Source organism: Perognathus longimembris, chromosome 16 (assembly GCF_023159225.1).
Source record: "Perognathus longimembris pacificus isolate PPM17 chromosome 16, ASM2315922v1, whole genome shotgun sequence".
Classification (NCBI taxonomy): Eukaryota; Metazoa; Chordata; class Mammalia; order Rodentia; family Heteromyidae; genus Perognathus; species Perognathus longimembris.
Window position 1 is genome coordinate 17,436,000 of NC_063176.1, and position 22,731 is coordinate 17,458,730.

The following is a 22,731-nucleotide window of genomic DNA, read 5'->3' on the forward strand; positions in this document are numbered from 1 at the left end:
AGCACAGGTTTAGGCAAGTCACAGCAGAGGATCACAGGAGGATCACAGGAGCTATACCCTTACAAACACATAAGATAAAACTAAGTGAAATGAACTCCATGTTATGGAAACGATTGCTGTAACTACTTTCAACATGCCATATGTAATTGTAGCCTCTATTATTGATGATCTTCTTGTATCACCTTCCTGTGGTTGTACCTACGCTTTCTCTGTATCTTATCTGAGTATATTGGAAACCGGGTATACTGGTATTAGAACTAGGAAATTGGTAACGAATACCAAAATCGAGAGACATGGTTAAAAAAAGAAAGACCAACAACTACAAAAGCAGTACTTGCAAAACTGTTTGGTGTAAATGAACTGAACAACTCATGGTGGGGGAGAAGGGAAGGGGGAGGGGGGAGAGGGTGAATGAGGGACGAGGTAACAAACAGTACAAGAAATGTATCCAATGTCTAATGTATGAAACTGTAACCTCTCTGTAATTCAGTTTGATAATAATAATATATATATACATATATATATATATATATAAAAGAAAGTGGTAGGAGAAAACTCACTGGATTGGTGAATAATATTCTGAATTTGAATTGAGGGTGGAAATAGGGCATATGGCTTTGAATCTTTCAAATTGCACACATGTAAGGTTGTGCCCTTGTTTGTCAAACTGTACACTATATATACATCTTTCCCAATCACACTAAGGAAAGATTACATCTGTGATAATGATGGGAAATGTAATGCTTGGATTATAGCCAAATAAATGTATTAATATACAAAAAATAATTCATGGACTAGTAGAGATATAAACATTTAAGGTTAAGCATTCTAAGCATTCAGGCATTTGGGTGTATTAGAGATGTTATCTAAAAATGATATAATTGGAAATTATTTCCAATTTAAATAATTTTCAAATGAATAAATCTCTATTGTTCTAAATAGTTTGGCATACTATGGGCATACTTTTAAATTAACTTACATAATTAAAAAGCTACAAGAGGTCTGAAAATATAATCACAATTTGTTATTTATGAAAAGTGAAAAATAAAAATCCATTTCACCTCATGTATCAACTCTTCCGAGTTTACAACTTAACCATTAATTTAGGAAATCTAAAAATTACCTAAAAGTGCTTTTCATTCATAATATGAGATAGCATGATATTGCAAACAGATTCAATAAATATGTATTCTTCTGAAATGTACCTCAAGAAAAAAATCCAACAAGAGAAAGTCGGAGGAACCAGCAAACCCCATCAAGTCTCTTAACATCTAAATTCCAGGAAATCTACAAAGCATCCTAATAAGGACTGGATGGTTAGCTATGAGTACTGGGTGGTTAACGGTGAGTAGTGGCTAGCTATGAGTACTGGGTTAGCTGTGAGTACTGGATTGTTAACTAGGGCCATTTCCTCATAGGATACCACTTCACATAAGGAGGAGGGTTGACCTGACATACGGAACTCATTCTTTCCCAGTGGCAACTTTCTCATCTCCGGTGTATTCACATTCTCAAGATGTGACAGTACACTATTTATTTTTAAGACATTTTAGTGGAAACACTTAGTCAGAGCTCTTCAGTTTCTAACACATGAAAAGGAAAACCAAACAAGGAAATTAGCTGCTCTCTCCTTAACTGGTGTGTGTTTCTGGATCCCTTTTGTTTCTCTTATTCATGGAGACATCTCTGAAAGACCATTTCTTCTCCCGTCTATCATCCAAGCTCCTACCTTGGCTCCTCTCTCAGCATACATTCTGCATGGGTTCATCAGCAACATCTCATTTTCCTTCAGGGTCGGATAACTGCCTGGCCAGCAAGATCAACATCAGGCCATCACGGTGTGGCCTCCAGATCTTTGCACAGATGTCTTTGCTCAAACCAGAAAAGAGTAGTTCTGACTTCCTTAAACTACGTTAAATTCAACATAAATCTGTGCCAAATTTTACATGGTGAATTCAATTATCTTACATAACCATATTGTTTTCTTTGACAAGGATTTACTAAAGTCATGGTCAGAATTCCTAGCCATCATCCAGATTTTGTTTCCCAAAAAAGGTTTCCTCTTTCTCCAAGTCCATTCTGTATTTCCAGTGTGACTAGGCAAGAATCTCTTCTTGTTAATACTGAAATTTGGACCAAGTGTCAAGATTACTAGGCAGATACCTTCTTAGTCTATTTTGCCTTAGTTGTTTTTTGAATTGGCTCTCATATTTTTTGTCCAGGGAATGTCACAATCCTACTTATAGTCCCTGAATAGCTGGGATGAAAGGTATACACATCTACATACAGCTTTTTATTGATTGAGATGCTAACTTTTTTCCAGGCTGGTCTTGAACTGTAACTGTTCTTATCTTTAGCTTTCATTGAGGCTAGGATTACAGGTATGAGGGAATAATACAAGATTCTTATTTTAGTAGCAATAAAAAAAATTAGTATTGAAGTCAGGCATATGTAAAATACTTTTGTAATCACTAGAAAAAGCAAAATATTATGAAACACACTCACAACAACAAATCACAGTTCTAACAAGTTAGTACTCTGTGATCTTAAAGTAGTCTTCATTAATTTAATTAACACTGAGAAACTAAATGCTAGAAATACAAAGATAAATAAGCAAACCCTATCTTTGACTTCATTGGGCTTACGTTCTTTACTATCAATGCATGATTTTCCTTTTTGTAAAGACATCAAGCAAGAGAAGAAATTGTCAAATAATTAGATTTTGTAGTAAATGCCATGAAGAAAAAAAATGGGACCTGTTTTATTCAGTCATTAATAAAGACCTCTTAGCTAACATGGCTGGAGTTTATATGTCATGGAGAAAGTGGCCCAAGATTGAGTGAGATATTACATGCTTTATCTTTTATGTGATGGACATGAGAGTGGACAGCTCCAAGCTGACGTGGGACAGGGTCTGATTGAAAACTTCCTTTCTTTATTGGCTTCTTAGTGGGACATGTGTTTCACTGAGGAGAAATATTTTAGGAAGTGATGGTAGGTTTTGCAACTAACAGTATTAAGCAATAAGCAGGAAAAATGGAAAGGTTGAGATGTGTCTGGGGAGCAGAACTGATAGGACCTGTGATTTAATCATATATGGGGCCCTTCAAATATTATCTGGATGAGATTACTTTTTAAAACAGGAAAGGAGACTAAGGAGATCAATCCTAGCAAAGGAGTGCATAGACAGTGGAACCTTAGCTGGTTAATTTTGAGATGGACATTGAGCAAGAATTGCATACCTGAATCTATATATCGGGGCAACGACTGGGCAGGAATTCAGAAGAGGAGGTAAATTCAAAAACTGAGTCTCTAGCTGGCTAGTCAAGGAAGATTACAATAGAATGAACTAGTGGGAAGGAGAAAGAGAGGGAGGTAATTAGCATTAGACGTTTACCTCATTGTGGAATAACCAATGGTTGACCTAGTTGTAACATATTTGTTGTATGGATGTATTAAGAAATAATGTGGGAAAAATAAGTTAAATCTAACTTGACAGAACCTTTACTTCTGGGGTTCAAATTTAGGAAATCATCAATAGTAACTAAGTAGGGATGTGAGATAGAAAGTGTTGTGTTATTATAGAGATGTGTTCTGTACCATGAATGTACGTATCCAGTTGCAAGTAGGGGGAATTTAAGTGATAAGGGAATCTCCCAGGTCTGTGGCGCAGAGGAAAAATGCAGGCTAAAATGCTAGTCACAAGGGAAAACTATAAAAGAAGAACACAGTAATGTAAGAAAGCATGAAAAATATCTGAAACTGGAGTTGAATTGGGGAAAAGTGAAGGGAAGTACTTGTGTAAATGCTATTCATACCTCGTTGCTTCCTTAACTATATACCTAAGCTGTGCTCCCCACCTATATCTTGCATCATGCTTTATTTTCTCTAGAATGGAAGACAATAATCTACAAAGCTGTAACAGTAGCCATCAGATTAAAAGAAAACTAGTGATTTCCAAGCCAATAAGTTCCAGCATAGAAATGAGGAATGTTGAAGAATAAGATGAATATCATCAAAGACTATGGTGCTTCGACCAAGGAAATTCGCACAATGTGTTACCCAGCCTCTACGGCATAGCACTTAATCTTTGCACTGTTCTATCCCATTTTAGGTGTTCTTTCATAAGAGGAAAGGATAATCACTAATCTGTAATTAGAAAAGCACAATAAATACCGAAGACATGGGAAAAGAATAGTCATTGGCAAGAGCTAGCTGAAGAAGAAAGCAGATTAAGGGACATTTTATATTTAATTTGGACATTTTTGCTCTTGTCATGTTATTAAAATTGTATCTGGCCTTAGGCAATCCTTCCTCTTTTGTGTCCTAGTTTTAAAATCCATAAAATAAAATCATGTAATCCAGTTAGGTAGGAGAATAGTGTGTATGAATAGAATGCATGCATGTGTGTGCACAGAGTAATAAATTCATATTCTAGAGGTGACACAGATATTAAATGTTGATCAAAATGGACCCAAGAGCAAGGCACACAGCACAAATTAAGATGGATGATTACAAGTTTGAGAAGTGCATAGTGAATTCCAGACCAGCCTGGGTTATGTAGTAATGTAGTATGATCTTACCTCAAGGAAAAGCATCAGAGAAAACCAATATTGAATATAATGCATTTCTCCCAATGTATTTTACTCAGAATATCAGTAAGAAAAGACAACACTATTAATAAACATTCTTCTCACAAAATATGATGAACAAGAAAAGGGTCATAATTCATCTTAGTAACTAATGAAAAGATAGATGGATGCGAGCAATTGCTCTCCATAATGTCTACCTTTATATTACTAGTGGCTGACAAATTATTTTATGTTGCAACCAAGGGTATCATATTAAATCTACTCCTAATCATTCATCACTTTAAGGTTGTCCTGCCTTCAGACACCAAGGCTATTTTTAGTGCGTACTTTCCTTGGGTAATTGGTGATCTATTCACAGTGAAGGCATGTGTCTTTAAGCCAGCCTGGGTTCCATAGAGATGCATGCAGTAAATACTCCTAGTCCTTCCAGACTGCCAGGATGGTGATTTGACACTATTGACTTCCATCCACACTAATCCACTGCAGGGTGTCCCTGATGGAGAGGGTTGACAGATTTCATATTAAACCACAATGAAGAGATGTCACAAAATAGCATATGTATTTAATATCTAGACTTTGGAGAGATTGTCTCTATAAATTGCAGTTCCTTTGTGGCATCTTTTGGGTATGCTTGAGGACATAGATCAATGTGCCCTCATGTGTCGCTGTATTTCAGCAAGTCACCCTGTGTCCCCCACCTCTCTACTTGCTCTCACACTCGCTTTTTATATTCTCCATAAATAGAACCTTGCCCTGTAATTTGTCTTACATGCCCAATCCATTCCACATTTAGGCTTCTTGGTCCTGTTTCTGCCACATAAAAACACTTCCCATGGCCACTTCCTGTTTAAAAAGAAAGTCAATCGTTCTGATTCAATGGACATGGGCTTCTGGGTTTTTTTAAAAATATAATTTATCATTCATTTTCAGGTCAATACGTCTATCATACTGATATTAAAGGCTGCTGAGGGTACAATCCTTATCAGAAAGCTTTGCCTGGTTAATCTCAGGGAGAATGATATCCTCCCTCCTAGGAAAATACTTGATTTAAAATAAAATACCATTTCTACAACTTGAAGTTGTCACTTTAAAATGATGAGGAATGGCACAGCCTGGGAGGCCCAAAGGTGACAGGGGACCTCAAACACAAAATTTGGGTCTTATTTATCTCTCTTTTGGATGCTGAAAACTACCTCAATAGAGGGAATAGCCCTTAAAAGAAACTGGGAATTCTTTTGCTTTACTTGCCTCAGTCTTGAACAATCAAGGAAGTGTGTTGTTCTTGAAGTTCCCTTCACCACCTTGTACTCGTAAGTTCTTAAAGAACAGTAAGTTGGCTCTGAAGCCTGCTGCAGCCTCAATACCTGCCATGCCTAAGCACATTGGGCTGGTCTTTGAATGCTAAACAATTCTTAGTTTTATCATAATTATTAAATCAAGCGATGTTCTTAAAACTATGTTTTCAAAATGGAGAATTCTGTATTAAGTATTACCTGCACTCTTCAGGAGTGATGAGGTGGGAGACTTAACTGCAGGTCCCATATAGTAAGCAATCTTCCTTCCTTCCCTTCCTTCCTTCCTCCCTCCCTTCCTTCCTTCCTTCCTTCCTTCCTTCCTTCCTTCCTTCCTTCCTTCCTTCCTTCCTTCCTTCCTTCCTTCCTTCATTCCTTCCTTCCTTCCTTCCTTTCTTCCTTCCTTCTTTTCTTTCCTTTCTTTAGTCTGTTGTGGGTCTTGAACCCAGGGCCTGGGTATTGGCCCTGAGACTTTTTGCTCAAGACTAGCACTCTGCCACTTTGAGCCACAGTTCCACTTCTGGTTTGGGGGCTAGTTATTGGAGATAAAAGTCTCATGGACCTTCCTGCCAGGGCTAGCTTCAAACCACGATCTTCAGACCTCGGCCTCCTGAGTAGCTAGGATTACATGTGTGAGCCACCAGTGCCCGGCTGGTTCTACTTTCATAAGAGCAAAACAAAGTTCACATAGACACAGGACCCTATAAATAGCCTGTCAATCTGAGGAAAACTTCAGAATATTACTTAGAAAGTGTTATTAATTTCCCTTGGAAATGCTGTCTGTCAGGGTGTTATAACAAGCTTGGTTCGGTATCTATTTCTTATATTGTGAAGTCACCACTGAAAATACCATTACAAGTGGCAGTACTCCAGGGATTAGGAGTATACAAGATGGCTGAGCTCATTTACTGGCTCAGAGTGCCAGCTCTACTTTAGATCTTGTTTAATGTGAGAAACACAGTCACCAAGCCAGGAGGTTTGTGGTAATTCCACACCAAAGAAAGAAATTGAAAGGTATAAAAGTAGCATGGGTTTATGAAATTGTAGAACGATCCAAAAGGAGCTTTGAAATTTAGAGATAATGTTTGGTAACATTTTAGAAAAAGAAAAGGTGAAGAAATGCAGCAGTAGTACTCACTTGACAAAATGCTGAAAATGAATTAACTGTACAGCTTGCAGTGACGATGGAAGGGGAAAAGCTGGCAGAGAGCAAGGGAAGGGGTGACATTGTCCCAAAAGAAATGTACTCTTTACCTGACTTACATAACTTTAACACCTTTAACACTAATAACGAATTACATATATGCATTTATATATAAAGAGAATACAAAAGGAATGACAGGAAAAAGAGAAGAAATAAAAAATATTCAGAAAATAAGCTGACAACTTGCTAGTCACAAAGTACTCTTCTTTAACAATTTCTTTCTATAAATTTACAGTTGTTAACAACACACCAGCACCATTATCTAAAAAATTTCTTGAGCCTGGATATAGTCAATTGAAGAAAATCCATTTACCAATTTTTAAGGTCAAAATGCAGTTTTCCAAGAATATTTAAATGCTGATTTCTGCTCGTATTGATGGAATTTCCATATAGGCATCCCTTCTGGTCAGCAGTTTTCTTCAGATGATTGAAAGACATGCATGTAAGTAACACAGTTTGGCTATTGTGTGTCTTATAGGAACACACTGACAAATGGGAGGTACTGGTGATTCCACTCTGATGACTTCATATGGAAGAGACAACAGCTTTGTCTCACTGCTGACATGAGCAAGATGAAATAGGGAGAAGGTGACAGATCACAGATTAGACAACTAACAGTCTAATTTACTATGTTGCCCTGTAGAACATGTGCCCAGACTCTCCTACTGTACATTCCTTCAAAGTGAATGCTATTCTTTGGCATTGGGGCCCATTAGATAACTCGCTAAACATCGCAGATGGGGGCTGTGTCCTTGGCCATGTCACCCTCCCAACCCCACCATCCCCTACCCATGGGTCTCCAACTCTGAGAACAGCTTACCAAGCACTTGGCCAATGAGGGCTGTAGGTGCACCTTGACTTTTGAACTAACCTGCTCCCTGATCTACCTTTGGCTGAGTCTCAGTTCAACCGTTATACTTACTCAGAAGTCAGGCATATTCCTTCATCTGAGCCTTTGTGTCTGCAGCTTCCTTTTCCTGTAAGGCTAATTCCACAGTGGCTCCCTTAAGTCTTAGGCCATGGTACACAGAATGGACTTTGTTCCACCCATCCTTTTCCACCTTCTTCACTCTGCTATTTCTGTCTTCGGAGCCCCCTCTACTTGACATATTGATTTTTGCATTTACTTGATTTATACATCATTTGTACATACAATATATTGCTTTTAAACATCGTTGTCTGGCATGTGCAGTTGTCAAGGACAAGAGTTTACCTTAGTCTTCCTCCTAGCTTTCAAACATTCTTATCTTGTAATGTGAACTAATAAATGTTTGTTAAATTAATGTAAAAACCATGAAATAAATTTTCTAAAGGTGAAAAAAATCACTTTAGATGATCTTATGTAAAATTCATCATGTATTGTCATCAATTGTAAAACATAGATATTGAAGAAATTATAAAACTTAAACTTTTTGTATATACTCCAGGAATTGTTGGTAGAAATCTGATGTCCAGAGCTTCCATTCCAAATACAGCCCACAAAGTCTGGACCCTCAAAATGCTTTTCTTTTGCCTCTGGAAGTGGCTGGCACACAAATCTCTCAGAATGTATAAATCCAGATTGCATGAATGAATTTTGGAACAGAATGAATTAGATGAATGAACAGAATAGAATGGGTTCTATCTTCACTGGTGTATGACTTGAACCAAAAGCTGACAATGAAATTGTTCTAAACTTGCTCTGCTATCTCATGTGGGAACATAAATAATGACTATTCTCAAAGGGAATCCCATAATGTAAGAATAACATACTATTTAACTATATTTCAGAAAACCAAATCCATTTCCGGTTGCATTTCCTAATTAAAAGGCTAAAAAAAATCAATTTTTGTCAGATACCTGTGGCATGGTGATGATAACAGTATTGGAATCCTGACAAATTATCAAAGACAGACAGGGTAGAATGAAAACTGGTAACTAACCATGATACAATATCTGAGAATTACCCCACCACTATTAGATGAAAGTTAATTGATCATTTTATAGTTATTTCAATAAGAAACTTAAAACTGTTGACATAGAAGAACACTTCCCTAACCCTATTGATTGATGCAATGTGATTTATATTGTACTATTTGATTTATTTTACAGCAGTAGAAATAGGTAAGATATTAAAGCGGTACCTCTCAACAAAAAGCATCATTAATCAAAAATCCTGACTTAGGAAGGTGAAACAATAAATTTCTCCACTTCTTACCTCACTGAAAACAAAGCATATGAAGCATCTATGAAAAGGTTATCTATGAGAAGGGAGGCTTTGCTTTCTTTTCATTTTATCTTCTAGATATATCAATAAGTGACAATAAGTAACAGACCTATAAAAATGAAATACTAGATATAAAGTTAGGGCACCCTTCTTTAGCTTAAAGAGTGTAATTACTAGTAAAGTTTGACATGCTCATAATAGTTAAGTCATATTTTTCTTTTTTCTGTCTGTCTGTCTTGTGCTGCTCCAGGGACTTGAACTCAGGGCCTGGGTGCTATCCCTGGGCTTTTTGCACAAGGCCAGCGTGCTACAAGTTGTGCCATACCTCCACTTTTGACTTTTTGGTGGCTAACTAGAGATAAGAGTCTCATGTGCTTTCCTTCCCAGGCTGGCCTCAATCTGCTCTCCTCAGATCTCAGCCCCCTGAATAGGTAGGTATGAGCCACCAAGGCCCAGATTTCTCCTGTTTTGGTATTGACTTGGGAAGTTTGCTATTCATAGAAGAATGAATGCTAGGCTAGTCTCATAATTCTAATAACATTTTTATTTTACACAGCTCATAGGCTGCATAGTTATGTTAAAAATTGACTGGAGTGATAAATAAAAATTATCTTCAAGAAGCATTGCTTCCTTTATTATCCATACACTGTTCAATTACTTGGCATGCAAAAAGAAGAAAATCATATTGTCCAACATGACATCTACTCTTCCTTGTTTCATGGTTAAAGTGGGAGTGATGAATTTCATAATGTACAAAGTAAGCGAGGTAGTACAACACCTGACTTGTATTTACCAACCTCTTAGCCAGTGAAAGTGTTGCCCCGCCAACAGGGCATTTGGAGTGGTGCTGTCATCATTGGTTCCACTAACCTCCTCCCTCCAATCTCTACTTCCATCCTTCCTGTAGGCAATCCATCCACCCCTGTAAAACTTGCCATGGTCATTATTCATTATTATTTCTACATTTTGCAACTGAACCAAAAATGAAATAAAAAATAGAATTATGAGGTACACCAAAAATCTGATTATATCAATAAAAATTTCCTAGACTTCAGCCACCAAAGAAATGGTGGTAAGAGAGTATATCTGTAATTACAGATCCATGTTTTAAAATTCCTTTAGACAAAACAAAAACTTCACATTATAACTTAGTAAACACTGGATTTATCACATCTGTGATAAATCTGTGACATGTAACTGTCAATACTGTGGAATAAGAGGCATATTTGGAATGTTTATTTTTAGTATTATAAATTCTCAACATCATTAAAAACAGGCTTAAATTAATTCTATTTCATGAAAGAAGTTTCATAAATTCACCCGTAATTATTTATTCATGGCTTCCAGCACCCTGAGCACAGAGCTGGGTGCCGAGGATGCTGTGATGAATGATTCAGACAAGGGCTGGCTTTCCACCAGCACTTTCTGCTGTAGTCTATGTCCTTTCTATGTCTTCTACTAGGGTTTGCCTATTAAGCATTTTCCTCTTATATTTCTAAATATGGCTATCAAAAGGTTCCTGTTATATCATGGTGCTTAATAACTGTTAATAATACTGACATGACTAAGAATAGTGATGCCAAATAGGCCACTGGATAATTTTAGGGAGGAGCTATATACTATGTGTTGCCATTAAATCTCTCTCTCTCTCTGTGTGTGTGTGTGTGTGTGTGTGTGTGTATGTGAGATGCTGGGGATCAAAACAAGGACTCATGCATACTGTGTAAGCCCTCTCCCACTGAGCTACATTCATAAGCTCATTTAATGTTTTCCTAAGCAAAGTAAACCATTAGAATGCATTTTTACATTTCAGAACTAACAGAAAAGGGAACACATGAGTAACTATGTATTTCTGTATTATCCATTTTGTTTCATTAGTCTATAATTATTGAAAATGCATCTATGTGATAAAATTTTATACTTTTTAGTGATAAGTTAACACATTTCTAATTTTTCCATATGTAAATATATGCCACAGATATTTATTTTTATGAAATCATATTTTCACTATCTTATAATGCATCTAAAGTTTACTTTACTGACTCATTTGCCATCATCACAACCTTATATACTACTACATAGTTTCAGATATTTTTGATAGGAAAATTCACATTATTGCACACACCATCTGCCATCCAATTTTCAGTAAATAAATCCAAAGATTTAAGGTGTAACATTATGATTTTGCTATTAAATTTTTCTTATTAGTTCCCTTTGCCTCTTGTATTATTTGCACCTTGAGTTTGGGTATTAGCCCTTCCTTAGCTTTTAAATCACAGTTAATGAAAGAACTTGGAACTGGAATGCCTATCTCTCAACTATGATCTCATTTTTAATTCAGTTAATCTATTCATGTTATTAGACATAGAGAGATAATAAAAGAACTGACTAATGATACAGCATTTTAATGGCAGTATTAACCCAAATAGAAAATATTACTGCACCATCAATATAATCTTAAAAGCGTAAAGCAACTATAAAAACTCAAATGGTAACTTGCAGGGTCTAAAATAATCTACATATTGTGACATTTATCACTTTCCATAGTTCAATTCTTAGAGATACAAAAAACAAATTTTATACTTCTAGTGCAATGAATTTTACTTTTCCCCATATATTTAAAGTTTTTATGTGGCCGCATAATATTCTTCCTTGCTGCAATTTTCCTCTCTATCGTTACTTCAGTAATAAGGACGATATGTAGAACCCTTTAAAGGGACAAGGCAAAAATGGAAATAAGAGACAGAAAATGTTTGGGGGTCAATTATTCAAGGGGAGAAGGCCAGAGGCCCCTTATAACTAGGATGTGTTGACTGTAGAAGTTTTAAACATCTTCATGTGAAAAAAGGATTATTTGTTAAGGCAAACTTTTGGTTTTAAGAAGGTAGCTCCAGGTGGTCAGAGATATCTGGAGGATTATCAGTAGAGGCAGTCCATGGTACAGCCTGCTGACCTTGGAGTCAGAATCCACCCAGTCTTTGTGGGATCTTGTCTGGCCATTTGATCTTCCTTAGCCTCAGTCATTTGTGTTCATCAAGGGTCTGTTGCCACCAGCCATCAAGTGGGGAGGATCAAATGAGAAAACTTCCCTGACATGCTTGGCACATAGTAACGTTTGTCAACATGAGCTCCCTTCTTCTTGCCCTGATGCCAGCTGGCTGGCAGACCTCACCAGACAATAAAAGGAAGCTGTGTTCTTTTTCCAGACAGCTGGTGACCTAGACATCACAGGCACTGGACAAACAATGTTGACTAATTTTTGCCACAGCTGACATCTTTAAATGAGCCCTGCCAGGTCGTCCAACAGGCTGAATTCTCCACCATGGACTCTTAGGGTTGTTTTCTTTATTGCCTAGGTTTTATGAGACCAGATTGAGGGTAAGTGGCAATTTTATAGTGACTTGTGCATTTCTTAGAGCAGAAGCACTTCCTTATTGTCCTATAAAAGCAATAATAAAAGATGTTTTGCCGGGTTCAATCTTTGTCACAGAAGCATACCACTTAAAACACGTCTCCATTCAACCTGCGGATGAAGTCACCGAGAAACACAGGCTAAGTTATCTACATGTGCAGTGTCACCTGGTAGAATGTGGCAGAATCAGGATTTGAATCCAAGTCCAGAGCCTGTACTACAACCTCACAGACATGAAAGAGAGAGCTGGATTTGTGTGCAAAGTGAATACAGATTTTAAATTCTCATTTACTCTATACTCAACTCTATACTCGAGAGGGAGGGTATGTGTGTGTGGAGGCAAGCCACTGAATATTTATTTATTATAGCTGCTTCAAAAGAAAAACTGAAATTTCCCCATGGAAGGGTACACATGCACATCCTTTATATTATTATGTGCAGAAATATAAGGACACAAGTCTAGTACAGAATATCTTTTTGTTATATTTATAGATTCTTGCTGGATGGTAGTGGCTCATGCCCATAATCCTAGCTACTAAAGAGGCTGAGATCTGAGGAACTCAGTTCAAAACCAGTCCAGGTAGATAAATCCAAGAGACTCATCTCCAATAAACCAGTAAGAAAAATAACCTGAAGTAGAGGTGTGGCTCAAGTGATAATGTACCAGAGTGAAAAAGCCAAGCAAGAGAATAAGACCCTGAGTTCAAACTCCAGTACTGACACCAAAATAAAAATATTAAGATTATAAATAAATACACCGTTCAAGCATTTGAATGGCATATCGTGCTCACTTTGCTCACTTTCACCTCAGGGGAAAGGTCTACCAAGCTGTGATTGGTTAGAATACTGACGCATTCAGTGGAAGCACTGTTATTTATCATTGATATTGTTTTAATTTACCAAATTATTTGTGTTGCCAGTTGTATAGCCAGCCAGCAAGCATCCTGATGATACTGAAGCCTGTCAATACTGCTGAATGCAGATAGAATTAAATGAGGCAAAAGGATGAATTGTCATCACTGTTTCACCCAGATAAATTGCAGTTTTATCTACTTTACGCATATTGGATCTCTGTTCAATTTCATTTGAAGAATGTCTCTACTAAAAATAAATGAAAGTAAACAAAGCACACAATTGATACAATAATGTCTAATACATGAATAGGGATTATATCACCCTAGAACTATTCTAAATAATTCTCACTTTTATCCCACATGGAAAATTTTATTTTCATTACAGTTTTATAGGTGGGGAAACTTAAGTGACTTATCCAAGAACCCAGTAAATGGCAGAGCTAAAACTAGCAACAAGGCTGTGTGGCCCCTGTATCAGGACTCTGAAGCATTATGTTATATAGCTTATACATAGTAAAAAGCAAAGTTCTCCTTCTATGTAAAAAATGTATTTCCACCATGCTCCTTAATATTGAAACGCATAATGAATTTATGTATTCATACTTAAAAATATGACCCAAAGGTCACATGCTTTAATGATTATAAATCAGATACAAACATACTAAGGGACTCAGAAAAAGTAGAAGTACAACTGATAGACATAAGGAGTCTTGTCACGTTGTGACTTGATCCTACTTTAGTCCACTGAGCTTTTTCATACTTACGAAACAAACAATCAAAAAACAAACAAAACACTGGGCAGGGTGCACCCATTGTCTTCAAAGCTGGGTTAAAGAGAGTTTCTTTCACCCTAATCCCAAAAGTAAGGACAGGGTTGTAAGAGACTACAGTGTATTTGGTCTTTTAGAAACTAGTGACCTCAAATAAAAGGCTCTGTTTCCTTCCCTTCTTTGACCATAGCTATCTACTGAAAAGTGTTGACAGTACAATGGCTTTTAGATGAATGGATAGAACCATCCCTGTTTGCACTTTTATTCTTCCATCTATAATAACAAATTCCTAAAGATGTTTATATCATGAGACACCCTAAACTTTTAATTGATATATTGTACTAAATTCACAGGACTAGATTATACTACATAGCAATAGTCTGCTGAATGATTATTCCGTATCTGATTTATAAAACAATAACTGGAAAGTCTAAAGTTGAACAAAAGTAAATAAAATATCTTATGGTTTCTCTACCATGTAGCTCCAATGCTGCTTTGAATTTTCTGTTTATATGGTCTTTCTAATACTCTAGGGACAGACCAAAGTAAACATGAAGAGAATAAGCATGAGCGAGACACATGAAATAATCAGCAGTTTTCAGTTTGCTAAATTGACAAGTGCTATCTATTTGCATAACTGGCACATCTCTCCATCTGTTTGAACCCCTTATCCACAATTTTTTTTGATCTGCTGACAAGGAGATAAGATTGATGGCTTTATGGTGACTTTTAAAAGCCATGATCAAGCTGACAATACCAAATAAAATTAATTGAACTTTGAGTTATGAGATTTATATTTCAGTGATGTTAGCTCATCACAGGTAAAGTCCTTATCTCAAGGATTTATGATTTCTGCTTCTTGGAAGATATCATGAGCTTCTTTTTAATACAGAGCTCAAACTATGACACTTAATCTTATTAAATCTTCCAAACCTTGGAGATTCACAGCAGTGATGAGTGAGAAACAAATAATATGAAATAAGTCATAGGGAAGGCAATAACGGACCTGTGGAGTGTGACCAGCTACCTGCCTTGTTATCATAGGGTGACAGAGCTCAGCAGACCTCTCCAGGCTCCTGGGCCATGTCCTCTCCAAGCACAGCTCTTCTCCAAGGCTCTTATTTACACACGCTCTGTGCTTGAAGGCAAGATTTGAAATACAACTCAGGCAGCGTAATTCTTTTTGTCACTAGGTGAATTATGAACGCAGCAGAAGTAATTCATGTTGCCATTTGGTGAATTACAAACTCGGCACAAATCTTTTTCATCCATTTTTTATTAAAGCTTACTTAGGTTTAGTCTATCATGTAAATTTGTTGTTGTTGTTCTAGTCTCTGCAACCAAATATAGATCAGTGAGTTTCTACAAAAGTAGAAATTTGCTAAATTGACAAGCACTGTTTCATTGCATAACCTACACACCTGGAGCTTCTAAGTTAACTACAGTTAAAAACACCTGTGGCATCTGCCCCATCAATGGAGTGAAATTGTTTTAATCTCAAAAGTCATAGCACTCTGGGCACATCCATGCATGTTTAATGCTTTATCTTCAGGGATAAAAAAAAGTTCTGTCTGAACAAATAGACTATTAATTAGGGATTCAACTTTAGATAAGCCAGTGGTAAAATATTAAAACATGTAACATTAGAAAGTTTTGAATCCTTTGATAGCCAAATTCAAATCAAAGTACATACTTGCCTCTGAGAAAGGCACTTTCAATCAAGGGCTGTGTTAAGCAATAGGCATTTTAAATTACCCTGTTTAGTGTTTAAGGTAATTTTGGTAATTACTTTTATTGAGTCCTTGTTTCATTATAGATTTCAAAGGCGATTGGAGTAGCTACTACTTTTAGCTCATTGTCTTTTATATGTCACCTTCCCTGTGGAATTAACCAGGTGCCCAGCACTTATGGGATTTCATTTAAGGTAATTAATTATTAAAGAACATTTTGTGGACAATATGCAGGTGTTGGCAAGTGACATTCAATCTTTATAGACCCGAATAACAATAAATAAGGACTATTATTTGGCACCCAACACAGCAGGAGCTAGAAGGTAGGAGAACAGAAAACCTCCCAGGGCTCTACAGAAGAATCCTGAGGTGAACAGGCATTGGCTGGACTCGCAGTGATGGGAGTGGACTTATTAGCAGGGGACATGGAAGTAGTTGACTTGGTTTATATACCTAAATAGCTAAAGCATATTAATGGAGGAAGAATACAGTTCCAGAAAATAAATGGGCTGAAATGTTATCCACAAGAGTAATTGTGCAATAAAAGAGATTTTTAAACACACATTTTAAAGCTGTTATTTTGGGCCTTTTAAAGGCCTCTTCAGAATGATTACATGTCTCCTGAGGGGGTGATATCCACAATGGCAGTGCATGCAGGCTCTGGAATCAAATCTGGGTTCTGATGCTGCCAAGAATTGAGATTGGAATGTATTTGATCTTTGTTTCAACTTTATCAACTAGAATTTCTTCATCTCTTATTTATAGCTGAGTTATACGGATTAAGATTGTCCAAGTATGTAAAATATAGAATAACTGACACACAGTAATAGCAAATGCTCCCCTCCTTTTTGTGTGTGTTATTTGCATCCAAGGAAGGTTAGACACAGGCTAAAACTCACCAAACTTCAATCCCATATAAAGAAATGCAACTATGATATTATTCTCAGCAAGGCACTGTTACTGGGATGAGAAAATTACTATGTTGTATACTTCACTAATATCCTGAATTTTAAGGGAACAGAGTCCTGAACATAATTTAATGCCATCATTTTGTGGTTAATCATGTGTCCTTCCAGTCTCTCCTCCCATGAGAACTATGACCTTAGACTTCCTCTTGGGAAGCTGCATTTGTCCCCTGCTATTATAAGCACTTGCCCAAGATGACTCCAGGACAAAGTTTAACCCAGTCTCTTTTTATTTTAAACTTTTGTCATTCCTTTTGCCTTCACATAACATTGACTTTACGACCATAACTTCCCGTTGACTTATATTTTTAGAGGAGCTTAAGATCACAGGACAGGAGAGACAGAAGTGAAGCTTAAGAGTTCACCACATGTTTTCAATCACTTAGTAGATAATATTATAAACTAAATGCCATTTTTTCCCACTGCTGAGGAAGATTTTTCCCTATTTCAGGGTTTTGTTGTATGACTCTGCATTGACAAAATAGCATACAAGTAGAGTAAGTTTAGGAAAAAGAATTTCTGTTTTCTCTGTAGATAATGGTTTTCTGGGTTCCTTGCCCAAAAATCATGCACAGAAAGGGAATACATGGCCATTAACATTTAATTCCTAAAATTCCCTGCAGAGATCAACATTGTTCTTTAAAGATACGTGTAATAGCTTTGCTAAGATAATGGCCCAAACTTGCTTTGGGCACGTGTTCATGAGCTCCTTGTTCACAAAGTTCTCTTTTGTTCTTCTTGGCCTTTTGGAGGGAGAAGGCTCTTCTTAAATTTCCATGTACGAAGGAAACACCTGTGCACACAGGTAAACATGCAGATTATTCTGAGTCCACAGGTGTAGAATGGAACGTGGGGCTCTGCATTTCTAACCACCTCTGAGGTCAGAGATGCTGCTGAACCATAGACCATACTTTGAATAGCAGGGGGTTCTCCTCTCCGAATTCACCAAGGTTTACTCACTGTTATTACTTCTCCTGGGTCAACACTATCGGTTGAGCTGTGTTCACTTAAACAAAGATATGATGACTGGGCGCAGTGGCTCGTGTCTGCACTTCTAGATACTCAGGAGGTTGAGATCTAAGGTCTGTGGCTCAAAGCTAGCCCAGGCAGGAAGGCCTCTGAGACTCTTATCTCCAATGAACCATCAAAAAGCCAGAGGTGGAGCTGTGGCTCAGGTGGTAGAGCATTAGCCTTGAGGATAAAAGCTCCAGAATAGCACCCATGCCATGAGTTCAAGCCCCAGGAATGACCAAAAAAAGTTATAAAGTTCTAACATTACTTCAGAATGAGAGCTTATGTGAAAATCTGGCTTTTACTGAAGTGGTTAACATAAAATGAAGCCAAAAGGTCGTCTCTGAGCTAATAAAATTGGCTTCCTTATAGGGGAAAACATGGACACAGAAAAAGACGTACAAAGGAAACACGGTGACAAATGAGGCAGACAAAAGATAGCCATCAGAAACCTTATGCTACTAAAGACCTACAAAGAGACTTCTCTGATGAGGAAATGAGAATGGCCAAGAGACATATGAAAAAGTGCTCTACAACACTGGCCATAAAGGAAATGCAAATCAAAACAACATTGAGATTCCATCTCACCCCAGCAAGAATGTCACATATCAAGAAAACTAACAAAAACAGTTGTTGGAGGGGATGTGGCCAAAAGGGAACCCTACTTCATTGTTGGTGGGAATGTAAACTGGTTCAGCCACTCTGGCGAGCAGTATGGAGATTCCTCAGAAGGCTAAATGTAGAACTCCCCTATGACCCAGCAACCCCACTTTTGGGTATTTATCCAAAAAACTACAAACAAAATCAAAGTAAAGCCACCAGCACATCAATGTTCATTGCAGCACAATTTGTCATAGCGAGAATCTGGAACCAACCCAGATGCCCCTCCGTAGACGAATGGATCAGGAAAATGTGGTACATATACACAATGGAATTTTATGCCTCTATCAGAAAGAATGACATTGCCCCATTTGTAAGGAAATGGAAGGACTTGGAAAAAATTATACTAAGTGAAGTGAGCCAGACCCAAAGAAACATGGACTCTATGGTCTCCCTTATTGGGACTAATTAGCACAGGTTTAGGCAAGTCACAGCAGAGGATCACAAGAGCCCAATAGCTATACCCTTATGATCACATAAGATGATGCTAAGTGAAATGAACTCCATTTTATGAAAATGATTGTTATATCAGAGTTGAAACTACTTTCAACATCACATGTGTATCTGTAGTTTCTACTATTGATGATGTTCGTGTATCACTTTCTTGTGATTGTATCTACACTATCTCTGTAATCTTATCTGAGTGTATGGGAAACAGTGTGTACTGGTATTAGAATTAGGAAATTCAAAGGGAATACCAAAATTGAGAGACAAAGGGTAAAATATGAGAAACAACAACAAAAGCAATACTTGCAAAACTGTTTGGTGTAAGTGAACTGAACACCTCAGGGGGGGACAGGGGGAGGGGGGAGGGGGGTATGAGGGACAAGGTAACAAACAGGACAAGAAATGTATCCAATGCCTAACGTGTGAAACTGTAACCTCTCTGTACCAGTTTTATAATAAAAACTTAAAAAAAAAAGAAACCTTATGCTAAAAGAAACCTAGAGCAGACATTTTGCTAGTGACATCAGAGAGAGAGAGAGAGAGAGAGAGAGAGAGAGAGAGAGAGAGAGAGAGCTGGATTTCACACTTCTGGGTTTTAGAATTATGAGGCAGCAAATTTCTGTCACTGAACCCACAGTTTGTTTTGGGAAGGAAATAGACTGTGGTACTGGTGGCTTTCCTGATACCTTTTTATGCCTCTGACACACACAGGCATTTTTGGTACAATGCTAAATTTAGTGCAATGTGACAAATGTGAAAACAACATCACACCCTCATGGAAGATAACAACACAGAATTGTAAATTATGGTTCTCAGGTTTGCCCAAGACTAAAGTTGGTCCTATTTACGTCCTACTTAGGATCAACTAGTTGATTGGTCCATTCATTACTCCTGTCAATAATGACTTTTTTTCCTTTGTCAGTATAGTCAAATTGAATTTCCCTAATTATTTGTTTAACAAACTTCCACTGATGTGTCTCCATATCTTTGTAGCTCTGTACACTATTAGGAGCCTTACCAATTGCTTTTCTTTGCAGAGCCATTTTCTACAAAAACAGGCTTTTTGAACAGGTATTTTGAACATCACATTGTGAGGGCTATTAAGTTTGTGATAAACACAAGTAGAGAAAACAAATCCCCAGAGATTTGTTTATTAGGATGTTGGCAAGAATGAGATAAACTAATCTCACTAAGTGATAGGGCCCTTCAAATCAGACTTACAGCAAGCATGATTCAAGCACACTCATGAAAAAGGCCAATTACTTACAAGTGTTACCGACCTTTGCTTCTACTTTTAAAAGGATAAAAATGCACTTATAAAATCCATGAAAATCAAAGTGTGAAGTTATTACTTCTGATATTTGGCCATTAGATATTACAATATAGTTCACGCATTTTTTTGTTATTATCTCAGTCAGTAGTGCCCACCTGGGGACTGGGACACTTCCTAGTGGTATCTTGAAAGTATAAAGAAAATTTTGGTTTTCATGAAAATGGAAGAATTATTAGGATTTAATGAGTAGGGGGCATAGAAACAAAATATTCTTCAAAGCAATCTGAATTACAAATTGACAATCTTGCATAAAAAATTATCTCTTATCTTCTGTTGTCTTTCACCATAACAATTACTATCTCAGTATTTCCTTACCCTAGCCAATTACCAAATGGAAACAATTATTTTGTGTGTAGGTGCCAGTCCTAGGCTTGAACTCAGGGCCTGAGCACTAACCCTGAGCTTGCTTTTCTTTCTTTGTTTATTCATTTATTTATTTTTTGCTCAAGGCTAGTGGTCTACCACTGGAGCTACAGATGTATTTCTGGCTTTTTGCTGGTTAACTGAAAATAAGAATCTCACAAATGTTTCTGCATGGGTTGACTTTGAACCATGATCCTCAGGTCTCCGAGCCATTATTACTTGGTTAAGTAATAATTTTTATTCAGTAAGCTATTGTGCTAAGATCCATGGAAAGAGATCACACAGAGTGTTAATAAGGTATCTATTTTTTTGACAATCAGATTCTCTCTGTTTTACCTGCCACTAATTCTTTTCCTTTAATCTCTAATAACTTTTCCCCAACTTCATTTTTCCACCTAATCTAGAATCATATCTTCACAAAGTTATAGTAATTCAACTTGATAAAATAGTTCCACGTACAAATTTGCTTTCTGGTTATGTTCTCTATTTCAAAGAAATACAATGTATATATAATGTCTATATATATACATATGTGTGTGTGTGTGTGTGTGTGTGTGTGTGTTGATAAAATAGTTCCACGTACAAATTTGCTTTCTGGTTATGTTCTCTATTTCAAAGAAATACAATGTATATATAATGTCTATATATATACATATGTGTGTGTGTGTGTGTGTGTGTGTTTCTCATTTATAACATGATTGATGCTAATAGTGCAGGTTTGAACTGAAACATAGAAAGGCTAAATAACTTTCTCATTGTTCAACAACTCATTCAAGGATTTCACACAGGCCTGTCTCTAGTGCTTCTGATCTTACAGAATATAAAATATGTCTGAAAGCTAAAATCACCCTCTTGTGACTTCCCATGGACTTTAGAGTTGCTCTCCTCCCAAATTTTTACATACACAGTTTTGTAGCTAAAAGCCAGTCTACAAGGCAGTAATTCCGGATATAACTAGATAGCCCTCTGTGGTTTTCCAGTGCCTTCAGGCTTTTGAAGTACTATGGATTTGCCTTAATCTGTTGCTAGGAACATTGCACATTGTTCCAAACAGCCTGCCAGTTAGAGAAACCTGGCGTGAATGACATAAGTGTTGCTTCTATCCAGGTCAGAGGATGGTGTGAAATGGTACGGCAGGTCATGGGAGGAAATTTGAAGTGAAAAGGAAGCAAGGGCATGCAGATACTAATAATAAAAATGCAAAACAAAGCTCTTTCCAACTGAAGCCTTTCAGCTCCTGTGGGCACCACTGGTCAGAAACTGCAGATACCAGAGACAATAATGCCACTTCACCCAGGTGTCAGATTTAGGAAGGAGGAAAGTTAAGAACAAGAAGTCAGTCTACTTTTTTTCCTTTTCCTTCTAACACACATCTAGTCTTCACATAAAACATAGACATAGGCTTGAAATTAAGAAAGGAAATCTGAAGCCTGAATTTCATGCCTGGAATTCTAGCTACTCAGAAGACAATTCTAAGGGTCTTGCTTTGCCGCCATCCTGGGGGAAAAAGTCTGTGAGAGGCTTATTTCCAATTAACTGGCAAAAAGCTTAAAATGGAAGCATGATTCAAGTGGTAGAGTGCCAGTCTTGAGTAAAAAAGTAGTAGCACAAGGCCCTGAGTTCAAGTACCAGTATAGTCACGTGCACACATGCACACACACACACACACAAACACACACACACATACACACACCCAAGACTAAAAGAAAGTAAACCTGTAATTCACAACTATTCTAACTTTCTTTGGAGCCTGGGAGCCTAGAAAGCATAGGGAATGGATGGCACAGGGAAAGGCCCAGGCTTTACCCCTTCCTTCTGCTGTGGTAACGGCTAGGACTGTTCCCAAGCCCACCCAGCTGCCTTTCCCCATCCAAGGCTACTGCTGGCCTTGG

The 22,731-nt window shown here is 37.3% G+C and overlaps 1 protein-coding gene and 1 long non-coding RNA gene across 5 annotated transcripts in view; one reads left to right on the forward strand and one right to left on the reverse strand.

The window, feature by feature from the left end:
- Arhgap24 (Rho GTPase activating protein 24) overlaps positions 1-22,731 on the reverse strand; it is a 339,907-nt gene that overhangs the window by 104,063 nt on the left and 213,113 nt on the right. The window lies entirely within an intron of this gene.
- The window catches only part of LOC125364714, a 75,339-nt gene that overhangs the window by 46,377 nt on the left and 6,231 nt on the right, over positions 1-22,731 (forward strand). The window lies entirely within an intron of this gene.